The 17,794-nt window shown below is 38.6% G+C and overlaps 1 protein-coding gene across 1 annotated transcript in view; it reads right to left on the bottom strand.

Annotated features, from left to right (window-relative positions):
* The window catches only part of LOC126482132 (peptide transporter family 1-like), a 314,290-nt gene that overhangs the window by 34,556 nt on the left and 261,940 nt on the right, over nucleotides 1-17,794 (bottom strand). Inside the window, exon 14 of the mRNA XM_050106109.1 lies at nucleotides 11,155-11,272. The gene's annotated coding sequence lies outside the window, so the exon portion shown is untranslated. The remainder of the gene's footprint in view (nucleotides 1-11,154; nucleotides 11,273-17,794) is intronic.

The following is a 17,794-nucleotide window of genomic DNA, read 5'->3' as shown; positions in this document are numbered from 1 at the left end:
AAGTGTTCTCTGAACTTGTACTATCTTTTTGCCACGTCCATCACACTAGATAAAATCTGTCAGCCATGTATAAAGCACTTAGATTTCCATTCTTATTGACTCTTTTGCTATGTTTTTCAGTAATCTTCTTGATGCTTATTAGTCTGTCTTCCACCTTTAAGTTCTCAGGATTTCAAAACTTGTCCTGTGCAGGCACTAACAATCATTCTTACCTTCTCACTCATCTAGTAAGTCTCCTGTGGCCCCAAGTTCTGGGTACCTTTTGCACAACTCTTCCCATTTCTTAACCAGTCCTTTTTCCCTCATCCCTATTCCTGTTTCTTCAACCCTTCTGCTAGAAGAAGGAGCCAATGGAGTAGAAGGAGCCAATGGCTCTGAAATCTCACATGTTTCCACATCTTTTAAGTGCTTTCTCCTGCTGCTGCTTAGTAGAGTATATTTTTTATCTATGCATATTATATTTTCCAACATTGATTATTTTCATTGGTACACTAGATATTAAGAGAGAAATATTTCATTCAAGAATATCGAGAATAAATAGTTACTTTCACTTTGTACCTGCTGAAAACATATATAGCTAAATATCTGTGCAAAAAATTTAAATGTACCTGGCTTCTGAAGAATCTTGCTTGAGTTATAAGAATTACAATCAAATTTCCAATTGCAACACACAGGTACCATGCAGCTATTGTTATTGTTCTCAAGCTTTTAGGAGCCTGTAAATAAGTTAATGGACTACACTGGCTGTTAAGTATTTACTCAAAGTAAAGCGATGTTAACTTCTGACAAATAATTTGAATTTAAGTAACAAACACTTACCTGTAAAAAGGAGAACTCTAAGCCTGGAATTGCAAACAATACTTCTGCAATAGAAATTAGGATGTACTGTGGAATCAACCACAACATTGAAAGAGTGTTTGGTAGTGTTATAACAAACAGTTTTGAAAACTGAAAAAGAAGTTACAGTTTATTTTGATATTTACTTATTTGTTTGTTTATGCAGTAAGAACTAATTTCGGTAAGAACTAAATTAACCAACTTTTGACATAAATATGGATCCAGATAAATCCAAAATTAGATCACATTTAATCAGCAGTGTTATTGATCAGAACAAGTTTCGCAGACACAAAGAGTATTTGTTGAAATAAGTTTTTTCTCAAATAACAGCCTATCCTATCTACAAGTATAAACAAGCCCATATATTTACATCAAATAATTACATTTTATGTGAAACTACAAGTACAGTTTCTGAAAGAGCAGAATGTTGAAATATATTTAGAACTGGTAAATGACTGGTACTGCTTCATATTATTTTCATAGGATGGAAATGTCATAGTGACAGTTAAATTTATTTGCTATTGGTGAAGCATTATGAGGGTAAGGAGAAAACATCATGGTCTGGCAGTGAAAGACAATGTCTTTTAGTTAAAGACAAAGTCTTTTAGGTAAAAACGAGTCTCTTACTTTTTAAAATAATATCATTTTCTTCCAACATACTTTGTTGCCTTGTATCTGAAATGAGCAGCTTCCACCTTTGAATTACAATTTTAGGAGATTTTAACAAAGATAAACCATGGTCCCATAACAACCATTACAATACTTTAATTTCTTTCCAGCCATGAATTTATTTATTTGCGATAATATGTGGAAGTCAGAGTGTGCCAAACCTGCTGATATTTCAACAATTTTCACTTCAAAATCCTTAGAACACCCATTAGCAAATCACTTTTGTGTCAGGTGCATTGTCATGAAGAAAGACAGTCTTTTAGTTTAGCAATCCAGACCTCCTAATTACATTTTCTCGTCCAGGAGACTTGCATAGTATTTGGCAGCTACTTTTTTTGCAAGGTAATTAATAAGCTCAAAACATTGATTCTCTCATTTTTTTTATTGTAGGGTCACCAACTTCTAGAGATTGCTTTGTTTAACAAATATGGTTCTCACATTACATGAAGCAACCATTAGCTCACCTGTATAATAGTTCCTTTCAAACCAGAATTTTCCCATAATGCCTAAAAACAGCTAAGCTCAAAACCACTATTCAAGAAAGGTAAAAAGGATGAAGTGGCTAACTACAAGCCCATTACTCTACTATCTGTATTCTCAAAAATAATAGAAAAAAAATTTCAAAGAAGAGTAGTAGATTTTCTGGAAGAGCACAAGATACTACCCACAGCACAACATGGTTTCAGGAAAGGCCAATCAACTGATATAGCAATTTTTGAACTATTAAGTGAAGTAGATAATGGTGAAAATGTCATTGGAATATGTCTAGATCTCTCTAAGACTTTTGATATAATAGATCACACAAAACTATTGCCTAAGCCTGACAACATGAGGATTAGACAAACATCTACCAACTGGATTCAAATTACACTCCTGGAAATGGAAAAAAGAACACATTGACACCGGTGTGTCAGACCCACCATACTTGCTCCGGACACTGCGAGAGGGCTGTACAAGCAATGATCACACGCACGGCACAGCGGACACACCAGGAACCGCGGTGTTGGCCGTCGAATGGCGCTAGCTGCGCAGCATTTGTGCACCGCCGCCGTCAGTGTCAGCCAGTTTGCTGTGGCATACGGAGCTCCATCGCAGTCTTTAACACTGGTAGCATGCCGCGACAGCGTGGACGTGAACCGTATGTGCAGTTGACGGACTTTGAGCGAGGGCGTATAGTGGGCATGCGGGAGGCCGGGTGGACGTACCGCTGAATTGCTCAACACGTGGGGCGTGAGGTCTCCACAGTACATCGATGTTGTCGCCAGTGGTCGGCGGAAGGTGCACGTGCCCGTCGACCTGGGACCGGACCGCAGCGACGCACCGATGCACGTCAAGACCGTAGGATCCTACGCAGTGCCGTAGGGGACCGCACCGCCACTTCCCAGCAAATTAGGGACACTGTTGCTCCTGGGGTATCGGCGAGGACCATTCGCAACCGTCTCCATGAAGCTGGGCTATGGTCCCGCACACCGTTAGGCCGTCTTCCGCTCACGCCCCAACATCGTGCAGCCCGCCTCCAGTGGTGTCGCGACAGGCGTGAATGGAGGGACGAATGGAGACGTGTCGTCTTCAGCGATGAGAGTCGCTTCTGCCTTGGTGTCAATGATGGTCATATGCGTGTTTGGCGCCGTGCAGGTGAGTGCCACAATCAGGACTGCATACGACCGAGGCACACAGGGCCAACACCCGGCATCATGGTGTGGGGAGCGATCTCCTACACTGGCCGTACACCACTGGTGATCGTCGAGGGGACACTGAATAGTGCACGGTACATCCAAACTGTCATCGAACCCATCGTTCTACCATTCCTAGACCGGCAAGGGAACTTGCTGTTCCAACAGGACAATGCACGTCCGCATGTATCCCGTGCCACCCAACGTGCTCTAGAAGGTGTAAGTCAACTACCCTGGCCAGCAAGATCTCCGGATCTATCCCCCATTGAGCATGTTTGGGACTGGATGAAGCGTCGTCTCACGCGGTCTGCACGTCCAGCACGAACGCTGGTCCAACTGAGGCGCCAGGTGGAAATGGCATGGCAAGCCGTTCCACAGGACTACATCCAGCATCTGTACGATCGTCTCCATGGGAGAATAGCAGCCTGCATTGCTGCGAAAGGTGGATATACACTGTACTAGTGCCGACATTGTGCATGCTCTGTTGCCTGTGTCTATGTGCCTGTGGTTCTGTCAGTGTGATCATGTGATATATCTGACCCCAGGAATGTGTCAATAAAGTTTCCCCTTCCTGGGACAATGAATTCACGGTGTTCTTATTTCAATTTCCAGGAGTGTATAAAAGCATTAAATATGGAGTACCACAAGGTTCAGTTCTGGGACCTCTTCTATTTCTGTTATATGTGAATGACCTTTACAAATTCTGCGGGAAGGCATCCAGTTTGCTGATGATACAAGTGTGCTACTGAGTGGGAAAGAAATGGAAATGCTTCAGAAGTCTACAACTGAGACACTGAACAATATTGAAAACTGGTTCAGTCACAACAAATTGGTAATAAACACAAGTAAGACAGAGGCACTAAGTTTTTACAATGTGAAAAAAGGTGTGCAAACTGTTCAGATTCAGATATCTCACAAAGACCTTCAGAATGTAGACATTAAGTTCTTAGGAGTATGGCTCCAAGATAATCTTAAATGGGGGAAGAATATTGAAAAAGTTTGTAAGAAATTAAGCACTACATGCCATTTAATGAGAATATTAGAGGGATGCTGCAACAAAGATTCTCAGAAAACTATGTATTATGCCTATATATACTCACAACTGAAGTATGGAATTATTTCCGGGGTAACTCTTCTCTTAACCAAAAGCACTTTAGGCTACAAAAAGAATTATAAGAATAATGGAAGGTGTAAAATGGAACAAAACCTGTAAACCTCTCTTTAAAAAGCTAGAAATTCTCCAACTTCCATGTATATGTATGTATGAGATAACCATGTTTGTGAAAAAATGTTCAATGGAAAATCCGACTCTCTTCCAGAAAAATGAAAATATCCACTCCTATAACACCAGGAAAAAGGAGACTTTCATCTAGAGCCCGCCAACATCAACCTGAATAAAAAAGGAACCCTGCAACCCTGTATTATGGGAAAGTTATTTATAGTAAACTTCCCCCACAAATTAAATCAATAAATGACCTGGCAAATTTCAAGTCAACTGCTAAGGCATATTTGACTCATCACAGCTTCTATAGCCTCCACGAGTTCCTTCAGAAAGTTCACTAACGATTTGTGTCTTTACCTTAGTGACGTATCATATAACTATTACTAGTAATTTAATGATTTACCATGTAAATGTTACTGTAATACAAATATTAATCTGCCAGTACAGTACATGCTCTTTCTGCTTTAAAATATCTACTCTTTATTTTTGTACAATATTTGCTCCGTATATTGTAACTCCGTGATCATTTAATGTACAAATAATGACATCAATGCAAATTTAATATTATATTTTGTTATACATTGACTTGTCCTACATGAGAATGTACTATTTGAGTATTATATGTTTACCAGGACCAATAAAACTCTACTCTACTCTACTCCACTCTACTATCTCATGTTTAGTACTTCACATAAAATGCGCAAAATTCTTTTCTGGTTTGACTATTTGAAATCTTTAATTGCTAATCATACAGCCATGTTTGAATTGACCCATCCATTCAGTAATTCAGTTCTGACCAACTATGAATGAATTTCTATTGGGGATATGTAATTTAACACATAATAATGAATTTTATGATAACATGCTCTTCCAGTGTATCCATCTGCATGAAAAACACACAGCACCTCTAGCTAAAAAACCTGTATAATATCCAATCATAAAGCATGCTGAGTTATATAAATGTGGAATGTGTAACAACACAATAAAATCAAGTTTAAATTGATTTCTATCTGATCCCTGTGCAGGGCTGTGAATTTTCTCACTGTGGTTGCAGTAACTCTGAACCCACAAAAAACACCACCACTCCCAACTTAGCCAAAGGAGTTCAGTGCAGTAGTCCTGAATATAAGCAGTCATCTTCAGTTTCTTATATCACAGAGTAGTGGTAAGAAAGTTAACAAAGAGTGTTATAAGAAATAAGCCTTACAGACCCCACAGTGGAAGAGAAATATTAAAAAAAATGAGAAAAATGAAACTGCTCTTAAACTGAAGTAGTTCAGATAACACCACTGGTTCATCAGCCTTCTGTGTTGCATAATCAACAGCTTTAAGATTTCATGACTATTGTTCAAACTTTCATTTCCAATTCCTTCACTATATGTTCAACATTAAAAACTATAAAATTCAATTACATATTGACAGAGGGACCTCGGTAATGTTGACATATCCTGAAATCTATCACTGGTAGGATGTCCACATCAGACTTCCATGGATCATCATATAATGGAACACAACGATCAACCTGTTTCATGGCTCCACACCCTGGTTATGATCAAGTAAGCAGCAGGAAACATAAACTGCCAGAGAAACAAAATGAAGCACCCTGAAGACATAGTCAGATGTCAGTGTAACTATGTACATGTACACATCACCAGCATGTATGTAGATGGTTAGAGTTGCAGTTCTCTGTGGTTAGAGTTGCAGTTCTCTGTGACAGGTAGAATGGCCACCAGAATGCATTAGCATTTTTTGTGTTTAGTGTTGTTACTAGACCTTGTGGTTTATATAAGGGGCATTAACAGTGTCAGATACTGAGTGGTGACCACAAACGATATGAAGATACCATGTACTTGTGTGAGGCAGCATTATCAAGACCTGAGAGCAATTGAAAGTGGCCTCATTCTGGATCTACATGTGGACAGCTGGTTGAATCATATAACATTCAGATTTGTGGGGCATTCCCTGAAATGAGAAATGTCCTGCCCACTATCCTTTCCACCCCTCCTACCATAGTATTCTGCCACCCACCAAACCTGCACAATATACTCGTTCGTCCTTACACAACCCCTGCTCCCAATCCCTTACCTCATGGCTCATACCGCTGTAATAGACCTAGATGCAAGACCTGTCCCATACATCCTCCTACCACCATCTACTCCAGTCTGCTCACTAACATCACCTATCCCATCAAAGGCAGGGCTACCTGTGAAACCAGTCATGTGATTTACAAGTTAAGCTGCAACCACTGTGCTGCATTCTATACAGGCATGACAACCAACTAGCTGTCTGTCCGTATGAATGGCCACCAACAAACTGTGGCTAAACAGTAAGTGGACCACACTGTTGCTGAACACGCTGCTAAATGTGATATCCCTCATCTCAATCACTGCTTCACAGCCTGTGCCATATGGATCATTCCTGCCAACACCAGCTTTTCTGAACTGCGCAGGTGGGAACTTTCCCTGCAATACATCCTACATTCCCGTAACCCTCCTGGCCACAACCTTCATTAGTCACTGTCCTCACCCATTCAGCCACCTCATTGTTCCCATTCCAGCACTACACAGCTGTCATTTCACCACCACACCCAGTCTTTTAATTTCTTTTTATTTCTCTCCTTTCTGCTACTTACCCCCTCCCCCATCTGCACCTTCTCTCCCGCCCTCCATCTAAACTGCAACACTTCACTGTCCATCACTCCCACCATACTATCCCTCCCCCTCCCCACCCCAGCCTCCTCCATACCCCCACCCAGTCACCATTCCCATCATGCACTAATGCTGCTGCACGCAGTGTGGTTTCAGTTCTCTGAGACTGCAGACATGCTTGCAAGTTGCGTTTGCATGAGTGTGTGTGTGCATGTGTGTATGTGTGTCTACTGCTGACAAAGGCCTTTATGGCTGAAAGCTACAATTGTGTGAATCTTTTTGTTGTGCATATCGCGACTCGGCATCTCCGCTATATGGTGAGTAGCAACTTTCCTTCTCTGGTATTGTTACATTCCATCCTAGATTTTCCATTGTCTGATTACTATTACGTTTTGTACTATAGTATTACATATTTTTTGTAAATAGGTCTGTATATAAAGCTGCTAAATGAAAACAACATTAGAATTAATTTTACAATATCTATAACTGCAACCAAAATTTAAGTAACATTTGTCATTAACTGGTATGAGTATGTTCAGCAACTGAATAAAAACAAGTATATGGAATCAATGCTTATTATTGTCTATTGAAAAACAATTTATTGTGAAGTACACTGACTATGTTCCTATAGGCCTAACAATGTCATGGCATTTGCTCAGTCTCTGACTTATTAGTGGTAACAACATAGTCCAGTTAAATTAATGCAACCACCGCCTATGTTCACTGTCACCATGTAATAACCACCCAGAGATGACAGGTGGCAGCACTGGAAGTGGAGAGTATACATAGCATGTCAGGGGGAGATAGAAAACTGTGCAGTCATTGTCATAATGTGGAAACAGACATCCAAAAGGGCATGAACATTGGCTTTTGGGCCAAGGGTGAAAGCATTTCTCAAATGGCGAAGTTTGTTAACTTTTGCATGCCACCATAGTTAAAGCATGGCAAAATGGTGCTATCAAAAGCCAGTACTGAGGCAGCTGTTGTACACTGTGGACCCTAGGTGACAGGGGTGAACACCGCATGTGTAGGTGTGTATGGGTGAACAAAAATGCAACTGCTAAGCAACTACCCACCTACATTAAACAAGGGGCTACTAACAGTGTCTCCTCAATGGCCATTCAGTCAACGCTGCTGCATATGGGCCCCTGCAGTAGGTGCTTGGTTCATGCACCCATGACAACTGCTGTTCATCAGCACCAAAGGCTGAAATTTTTTGTATGCCAACTGAGTGGTGACAGGTGGCCTTTTCATATGAATTATATTTTATGCTCCATCAAAGGGATGGCTGTTGGTGTGTACAGCATCAGACATCTGAAAGCAAGCACCCTGCAACAACTGAGGGGCATTAGGGCCTGTGAAATGTTTTTGTGGCATTCCCTGGATGCTCTTGTCATTCTGGAAGGCAGAATGGACCAACATAAGCAAGCTTCTATTCTTGGGGACCATGTCCACCCCTACATGCAGTATTTATGTCCTCGGCATTATGGCATCTACCATCCGGACAATGCAACATGTCACACAGCTCACAGTGTACGTGTGTCATTGGAAGACCACCAGGATGAGTTTACCGTACTCCCATGGCCACGATACTTCTCAGATTGTAATCCAATTGTGAATCTGTAGGATGGCCTCGACTGGGCTGTTCATCTCACGGATCCTCAACTGTGAAACCTAGTGCAGCTAGCCACAGCACTGGAGTCAGCAAGGCTCCAAATCCCTGTTGGTGCCTTCCAGAATCTCACCGAATCTCTTCCTATAAGTCTTGCAGTGGTTTCCACTGTAGAAGTGGCTATTTTGGCTTTTGACAGGTGGTCACATTACTGTGACAAAAGTGTGTGTTACAAGTTTAGTGATTGTGCATATCTCCATTTCTTTCAAGTGGATGGAGGTTCTTATTCGCAAATCAAAAAGTGACTCTGATGCCTCCCACTTCAGATTTTGCCTCCCCTCATTCTCACAACAGGTGGGTCACTCTCATCCCAGAATGATTGACCTTTGTTTTTAACCTTCTCCAATCTACCCCTCTCTCCTCCACAAGCAAGGAATTAACAGTTCTTCTAAGTTAGGGTTGTTCTGTGTACTTCTGTATGTGTCTATCTGCAATATTAAAAATTTAGCTGCCTAAATGCAAGTATTCTCAAGTAAATTTTACTTTTGATAAAAATAGCTAATGTGGCAGTCAATTAATAATTTTTTAATATCAGAGAGGTACGAAGTTCATAATGAAATTATCTTTCTTTCACTTCCTTTTGAAAGTATGCCACCATCCAGGGTTAAATTCAAAACTTCTCAGTAGTGATTCATGGAATGAGGGCATCTAACATAGTAGCAAAAAACAAGGCCCCGGGAGTAGACAACATTCCATCAGAACTACTGACAGCCTTGGGAGAGCCAGTCCTGATAAAACTCTACCATCTGGTGAGCAAGATGTATGAAACAGGCAAAATTCCCTCAGATTTCAAAGAAGAATATAATAATTCCAATCCCAAAGAAAGCAGTTGTTGACAGATGTGAAAATTACTCGAATTCTTTACAGACGAATGGAAAAACTGGTAGAAGCCGACCTCGGGGAAGATCAGTTTGGATTCCGTAGAAATGTTGAACACGTGAGGCAATACTGACCCTACGACTTATCTTAGAAGAAAGATTAAGGAAAGGCAAACCTACATTTCTAGCATTTGTAGACTTAGAGAAAGCTTTTGACAATGTTGACTGGAATACTCTCTTTCAAATTCTGAAGGTGGCAGGGGTAAAATACAGGGAGTGAAAGGGTATTTACAATTTGTACGGAAAGCAGATGGCAGTTATAATAGTCAAGGGACATGAAAGGGAAGCAGTGGTTGGGAAGGGCGTGAGACAGGGTTGTAGCCTCTCCCCAATGTTATTCAATCTGTATATTGAGCAAGCAGTAAAGGAATCAAAAGAAAAGTTCAGAGTAGGTATTAAAATCCATAGAGAAGACATAAAAACTTTGAGGATCGCCGATGACATTCTAATACTGTCAGAGACAGCAAAGGACTTGGAAGAGCAGTTGAATGGAATGGACAGTGTCTTGAAAGGAGGATATAAGATGAACATCAACAAAATCAAAACAAGGATAATGGAATCTAGTCGAATTAAGTCGGGTGATGCTGAGGGAATTAGATTAGGAAATGAGACACTTAAAGTAGTAAACGAGTTTTGCTATTAGGGGAACAAAATAACTGTTGATGGTTGAAGTAGAGAGGATATAAAATGCAAACTGGCAATGGCAAGGAAAGAGTTTCTGAAGAAGAGAAATTTGTTAACATCGAGTTTAGATTTACGTGTCAGAAAGTCGTTACTGAAAGTATTTGTATGGAGTGTAGCCATGTATGGAAGTGAAACATGGACGATAACTAGTTTGGACAAGAAGAGAATAGAAGCTTTCAAAATATGGTGCTACAGAAGAATGTTGAAGATTAGATGGGTAGATCACATAACTAATGAGGAGGTATTGAATAGAATTGGGGAGAAGAAGAGTTTGTGGCACAACTTGACTAGAAGAAGGGATCGGTTGGTAGGACATGTTCTGAGGCATCAAGGGATCACCAATTTAGTACTGGAGGGCAGCGTGGAGGGTAAAAATCATAAAGGAAGACTAAGAGATGAATACACTAATCAGATCCAGAAGGATGTAGGTTGCAGTAGGTACTGGGAGATGAAGAAGCTTGCACAGGATAGAGTAGCATGGAGAGCTGCATCAAACCAGTCTCAGGACTGAAGACCACAACAACAACAACATAGTAGCTGATTGTATGTGTTCTAACTGAACTCCACAGCCATTGGTATTATTTGACAATGGTAGGCTATCTGCCAATATTGTATTTTTTTCTCTGTACACAATTTATTCCATATGCTTCCTTATCACTGCAGATGCAACTTAATGCTACACAATCCTTAATCATCAACCATTCAACACAACACAAAACTGAAACACATCTGTTACTTCAAAACAGTTGGAAAGAAGGCAATGGAAAATCACTTCAACTAGGAGATTAACTCCAGTGACAACAGTGGCGGATTAGCATAATGTCCTAAACACTTATTCACAATTAACTTTTAAAAATGCAGATAAACGTACCACAAAACTATAGCCTTCTTGCTGAAGAATTAAAATGTAAACTCCTCCTGGATGCAGAAGCACTTCTGAACAGGTGGCTGAACTCATACTGTTATCAACACTCAAGCAGTAAGTGTACCTGAAACAAAAGGTAAACAATTTAAATAGTTCCAGACAGTGGGGTTAATAGAGAAAGGATGCAAGGAATTTGTACAAAAAATTGAAAATTGCAACAATTTTGGTAAGTATTTGTTTTTGTAAATTAATTTCAGCAATCAGAAACTGACAGATATTTTGTGTTTGAGAGATTCAGAACTTTGTTAAATGAGAGGCAGCTTTTTCACCCTCTGTTCAAAAATTATGTATAGGAATATAAATAAACAATTTGTTACTGAAAAGTGTGAACTCCATATTTTTGATAAAATCATTTTTATTAGATTCTGCATTTAAATAACCAAGATGCATGATTCCATGATAAATGGAACCATTTCCAAGCATCCCCTATGCTACTACCACAGCTTTGGTCATTTCAGCCCTGCAGTTAATGTGGTTCAACACTCACTCAATGCCTATAAGCACTCTTGTTTGTCAAGCAACCTACACTGATAGTCCCACAGTGTTTCATAAGTGAAGACTGCCACATTTCTTTCATTGTTTATGTTGATGTGCAGTGATTATCAATGATGATACACATTACATCACTGTTATCACTAGAATGGTGGAAGGGGTCAAAATGACCCCTGTCATATGTTTTTCATTCATTGTCATAACCAATTTATTTACTTCATTAATGAAATTATATGACTTTTTCTAATTTTTTCTCTTCTTTCTAAAGATGTTTTAGTATTTACAAAATATTTTAATTTTCTTCACCATTTCATTCAGTCAATTTGACCCTGCTGTAATTTCTCTTCTGAATATAAGTAAATTATCCAACAACACAGTGGCAACAGTGAGCAGTAACACAGAGCAGTTGCTCCTCATTTTTTCAACTTGGCACATGCACATCGCAGTCTACCACAGCTTATGTTGTGTCACTCAGGCAGTCTTTGTCTGTGAAACACATTTGTGAACATGTATCCTCTGCGTGGACTTTCTGACGAAGAAGTGTTACATCTCTCAGATAATTCCGAAGTTGAATCAGAAATTGACTTCACTGATGAAAATGATGATTATGTACCTGACGCCAGTGAAGACATTGTGAACGAGTGGTGATTAGTGGAAGAGGATTCAGATGCTGATATACATCACTCAACACCTCTTTCACCACAGCAGGTATGCAACTTTTACCCTTTCTCCATTTTCTTATGGTATCCGATTGTGTGTTCAATGTAAGTGAGGTGGGAGTGAGTGAGTGGCTGTCAATTTGTAGGTTTAGTCTTCACTGTGCTACAACATTTTACCTATTTTCTCCACATTCATTTTTTAAATATTTGTAAGAGTGCTGATAACCTCACTGTTGAGTGCCTGCAAACTCAAAACACAAGCTAACAGTTTTGGTACTTTGCTGGTGCCATCATCAGGCCCCTATGCCCCCTATGCGCACTGTGAACGGGCATACAACAAAGCTTGGTGCAATACCTCAGGAGCCATCAAATAAATCTGGTTTCCATGAATATTTTTCTGAAGTGAGTATCCCAATGGGTGGACAAGATCTACATATTATTTACAATCAAAGTGCCAGTTTGCATTTTGCATAACATAATATATTCCTCTTTCTGATCTCCAACCCATGTCATGGTTGGCTTCTTATTTGTAGCCACATAATCATTATCTGACTGCGCATAATGGTATGTGAGTAGTAGTAGATCATGATCTGGGAAACATTCATCTGCCACACTAACAGTGTATAGGTCTTTTGAGAAATTAACTATAAATGCCCAAACAGGCATTCCCCACATGTAGGGCTATTGTTAGTACGATATAAATTTAATGATCTGAGTAGCATTTAAAAGAATTTTGAATTGGGCTCATCTGAGCCTGACAACTCTGTCTTGAAGTCACCACATATGGGTACATTTGACGAGGGTTTTAAAATTTTTCTCATCATTTGTTCAATAAATTAGTATCACCATTTGGAGATCCACTGAAACTAACAATTGTGATATTCTGCTTCATCAGTCTTTTACACTGAAATTCTCCATTTAATTCAGAGGAGTATGAGCTTACATTTATTTTAGAAAATTTTATATATTGTCTGATAAATATTGTAACCCCCCACCCCCATTTTTTCCCATTTCTAAACATTATAGCTGCCAGGATGGACTTGTTAGGTATGAAAAAATTTAGTTGATCTTCTGTAAGCCAGTGTTCTGAGACAGATGATATGGGTCAATTTTTTATCTTTCAAAAGTCTTCCAACTCTAATAATTTATTCATAATGCTGCAAATGTGTTGACTTGCATGAGGAAGTAATTTGTTTTTGTTTTTCTTTCTCTCTAAGTCATTAGGAACATGTCTTTTTATGAGAAGTACTTGTAATCTGTGATGACTCTGGAACCAGAACCTTACGGTTTTCTCTAAAAAATGAAACTACATGCTCATTCACTGTACAATTTGTTAAATCTATTCTTTTATTTGTTTGAGTCTTTTCTTGAGTATTCTGTTAATCTGTCCACACAGAAAAAGTTTGCCTTTATTTAAATATATCCCATGTTCGGTATGAAAAGATCAATCAATATCATCTGTATCTATAATGTCACATATATCATTCTGTAAACAAAGTTGTATCTTCCAGATGTCTATTTTGTATATTTCTCTGTTAACACATGAATTTAAAATTAAATTGTGTGTATTGGGTATTGTAATGACAACTGAATTTTTTGACTGGCTATAATCTAAGAACCTCGTTACACCTTTAATACGAGTATCTGCTTCATTACATGCCACATCATTCAAACCACTTGAACCCACAACATGGTCAATTCGTTGCAACATTATTTTATTTCAGGTAATGCCTTCTAGGGCAACACACAGTTTTGATTCTGGTTTCATGATTCCAGTAGTGGATAAAAGAGGATAAGAAGATGCATGCTTTCTCACATGAAATCTGCACAGAAATTTGCAACAGTCTCATACTGCCTGTTAAAGTGAGTCACTTGGATGCAGTGCTGAGCTTGAAGGGTTATTTTTGTGAAGAATGTCCTAATCTTGAAATAAAATACACATTTTATATTGATTATTTCAATAAGATATAAGAAATTTATTTAGATATTTAGCAGATCCCAAATCCATGTTGCTTATTTCAGTAAGACCTTTATACAGGGAGTTTGAATAAAAATGCCTTCAGTCACAATTTTTTCAAGTTTTGTTAAATTACACAATGCACTTCAGACCCTGTGAGTCCAACTTCAGGTGCAAATTGTCTAATACATAATTTAAATTCACTCTTGAGTGAGGTGAATTGCATGTTCCTATTATGAGAAAGTTAGATTTTAGGTTTTGTATTTCATGAATCAAATGTGGAAAATCTGTGAGAAACAATGATATGAACAGTGTAAAACTTACTGAACAAACAAGGAAGAACATTTTAAACGTTTTGAAGTCATCAGACGTTGGAATGAATGAATAAGCAATGTATTAGCTCATCTGCACTTGAAAATGAACCAACAGGATACAAAATGCATTGTGTAATTTAATAAAACACGAAAAAATTGCAACTGAAGGCATTTTTATTCAAACTTCCTGTATACTGAATACAGTCATATTCACAGCTGCAAAATATGGATAAAATTAAATAAGAACTTTGGCTATAAATTCAGTAGAACCTAAATAAATGTGTGCAATATCTAAAAGAACTTCAATTCTAAATGAAATCTCTGCACTTATTACAAAATGTTACACTATCAGCAGCAAGTGGAATAAGCATTCGCAAACATGGACGTGATAAATTTTGTGCTTACATGAAATTATGCTCAGAATCATGCTAAACTCATGGTATACTCTGTATTGCCTTTGACTACATACAGAATTTACCTCAACCTCATATATGTATTCAGGAAATATTCTATCTTGCTACAATTACATGCATTTAGTACCTGTATATACAACCTGAAAGGCATTAGCTACAAAGTGTACATGTATCATGTGGGGCAGGTCAAGAAAGAGACCAATGAAGTGTGTACATTCATGCTGGACTATCTCATTGATAAGATTAAACTGGGCATGAAGAAAGTACATTTGCACCCAGATGGATGTGTATACCAAAATAGGACCAATTCATTTAATTGTCTCTGATTGGGTATGGTTAAAGATAACTGATTAGAGGAAACTATCCATCATTCCCAGTTAGAGGCACTGCTTTCTAGTCTTCTGATAGCGATTTTGGTGTTTTCACAAAACAAATTAAGTGCTACAACAGAATCTTGAATCCAAAAGATTATTCTACAATAATTGTTTTAGCAAAAAAGATGTTACAACAAAAATGGACGAAGGAATTGACATCATTGATATGCATGCTTGGTGGTCTAAACATTAAAAGAAAAAACTCTGAGTGATGAATCAACAGGGGAAAACATTCCTACAAAATGCAAAGATGGTGTTTGTTTTTGTATCGTTCCAGATTTTCAGCATTCTGAAACATCTCAGAAGAATGGCTGACTGCCTCTTCATTCAGAGCACAGTCCATCAAACATTTCATTTGCCTTGCACTTCAATCCAAAGATGGAGCTAATATAAGGGGTGTTGAAAAAGAAACGAGCCGGAGGCATAATTACAGAATCCAGTACCTGGTTATTAGAAGGATTGGCCCTGGTTATTGAGAAACTTGTTCCACTGTGACGCAAGACAGTGAATGGCGGTCTCATAAAATTCCTGGGGCTGCAATGTTAACCAGTTCTGCACGTACAGCTGGATGTCGTCATCCGAGGTGAATCGTTTGCCCCTCAGAGCCTTTTTAAGGGGACCAAAACTGGTGTAATCAGAGGGAGAAAGGTCCGGACTGTATGGATGTATGGAGGGTGGCCGAGAACCTCCCATTAGAATGTTTGCAGGAGTGCTGCAACTGTGTTGGCTGTATGAGGCTTTGCATTGTCGTGGAGCAGAATGACCCCATGGGTGAAATTGTCTGGTCATTTTGATTTGATCATTTTAGCGAAGGGTGGTCAAGGTATGTGAATAACGCTGGGCATTCACTGTTGTCCTGTGCTGCAGGAAGTGAATCAGAAGGGGGCCGTCTTGATCAAAGAATAACATCAGCATAAAAGCTCTGAGGGGCAAACAATTCACCTCAGACGATGACGTCCAGCTGTACGTGTGAAACTGGTTAACATCACAGCCCCAAGAATTTTATGAGACAGCCATTCACTGCCTTGTGACACGCTGGGACAAGTGTCTCAACAGCTAGGGTCAATACTTCTAACATACAGGTACTAGTTTCTGTAATTATACCTCTGACTTGTTTCTTTTTGAATGCTCCTTGTAGTTCCTAAAGCTAGGATATTTTCATGCAGTTTTGTATGCACTCATCAACAGTACTAAAAATTTTGTTTCTTGAACATTCATGTATTACAATGCAATTAACTGAATACAAACTCATACAAATGACCAAAACTTAAGAATCAGTTCCATCTATATCTTGTGTGCTACTGGTTGTTTAAATAGACTATGCTTCCCTTGATACTATTGATCTGCTACATGGCATTTGCTTTTCTCATTACGCTATTCCTGTGTTTATTCCATCAAAACATTAGTTTGAAAAGACATATGAAGCAATTTGAAAATATGGTTTGCAACTGATGTTATATTAAAATAATACAGGTGCTTTTTGTCCATTAACAAGCATTAAATTTGGTTGCTTTATGCTTAAGATCAGTTGTTCAACAGTTAACCTAGCATGAATTTTCAACAGTGTTTTAGCAATTTCACAACAGTACTCTTAGGAAAATTCCTTGTTATTGATGACAGCAATGTCCACAATAAACTATGAAATGTGCTGACAATATCTGCTAAGTAATCTGTGCATTTTGTTAAAAGCACTGGTCCTGTAACACTTCCTAGGTCTACAGCCAATGTTATAGTCACTCTCAATCACAACACTGTCAATAAAATTATATCTAATGAGACATTATATAAATCCGTGCACTTTTTACTGAAAAATAGATTCAAAAGCTGTCTGAAAATCTGTAAGTTGGGAATCTGTGTATAGATATTATTCAGTTATTGACAATGCAGAAATAAAAAGAGTGACCTGATTTCAACAGAGGATGTGTATTGCCTCAATGAGAGTGAAAATGTTTGTCAAAAATATTCAACAAACAGATGTCAATGAGGACTGCAGTTGTGTCTATGAGTCTTACAAGTTCTTTTTAAAATAGGAATGACCCGTGTAAATAGGAATGACCCATACTCTCCACCAGTCATGTAAAATAGACTCTTACCCAGACTATGTGTGGTAAATAACAACTACAACTGAAGTCACTCCTGTAGTACACTCAATGCAGAATATAGTAGAATTTATTTTGTGGCTTTTGTTGCTTTTTGTTTCCAAAGAAAGCTATTTCTTTGATTTATCTTTTTGTTTTTATATGATAATTTGCTTGCAAATGGTAATGCAGTCTTCTTCGTTAAAAATCACAAAAACATGATTGGGAATTTTGGATCTAGTTGTACCATTAACTACGAACTGAATAGGAGATTTTTGCACACTAGGCTAACATCACAA

Source organism: Schistocerca serialis, chromosome 5, assembly GCF_023864345.2.
Source record: "Schistocerca serialis cubense isolate TAMUIC-IGC-003099 chromosome 5, iqSchSeri2.2, whole genome shotgun sequence".
NCBI classification, from domain to species: Eukaryota; Metazoa; Arthropoda; class Insecta; order Orthoptera; family Acrididae; genus Schistocerca; species Schistocerca serialis.
This window is presented reverse-complemented; position numbering and strand designations above follow the sequence as displayed.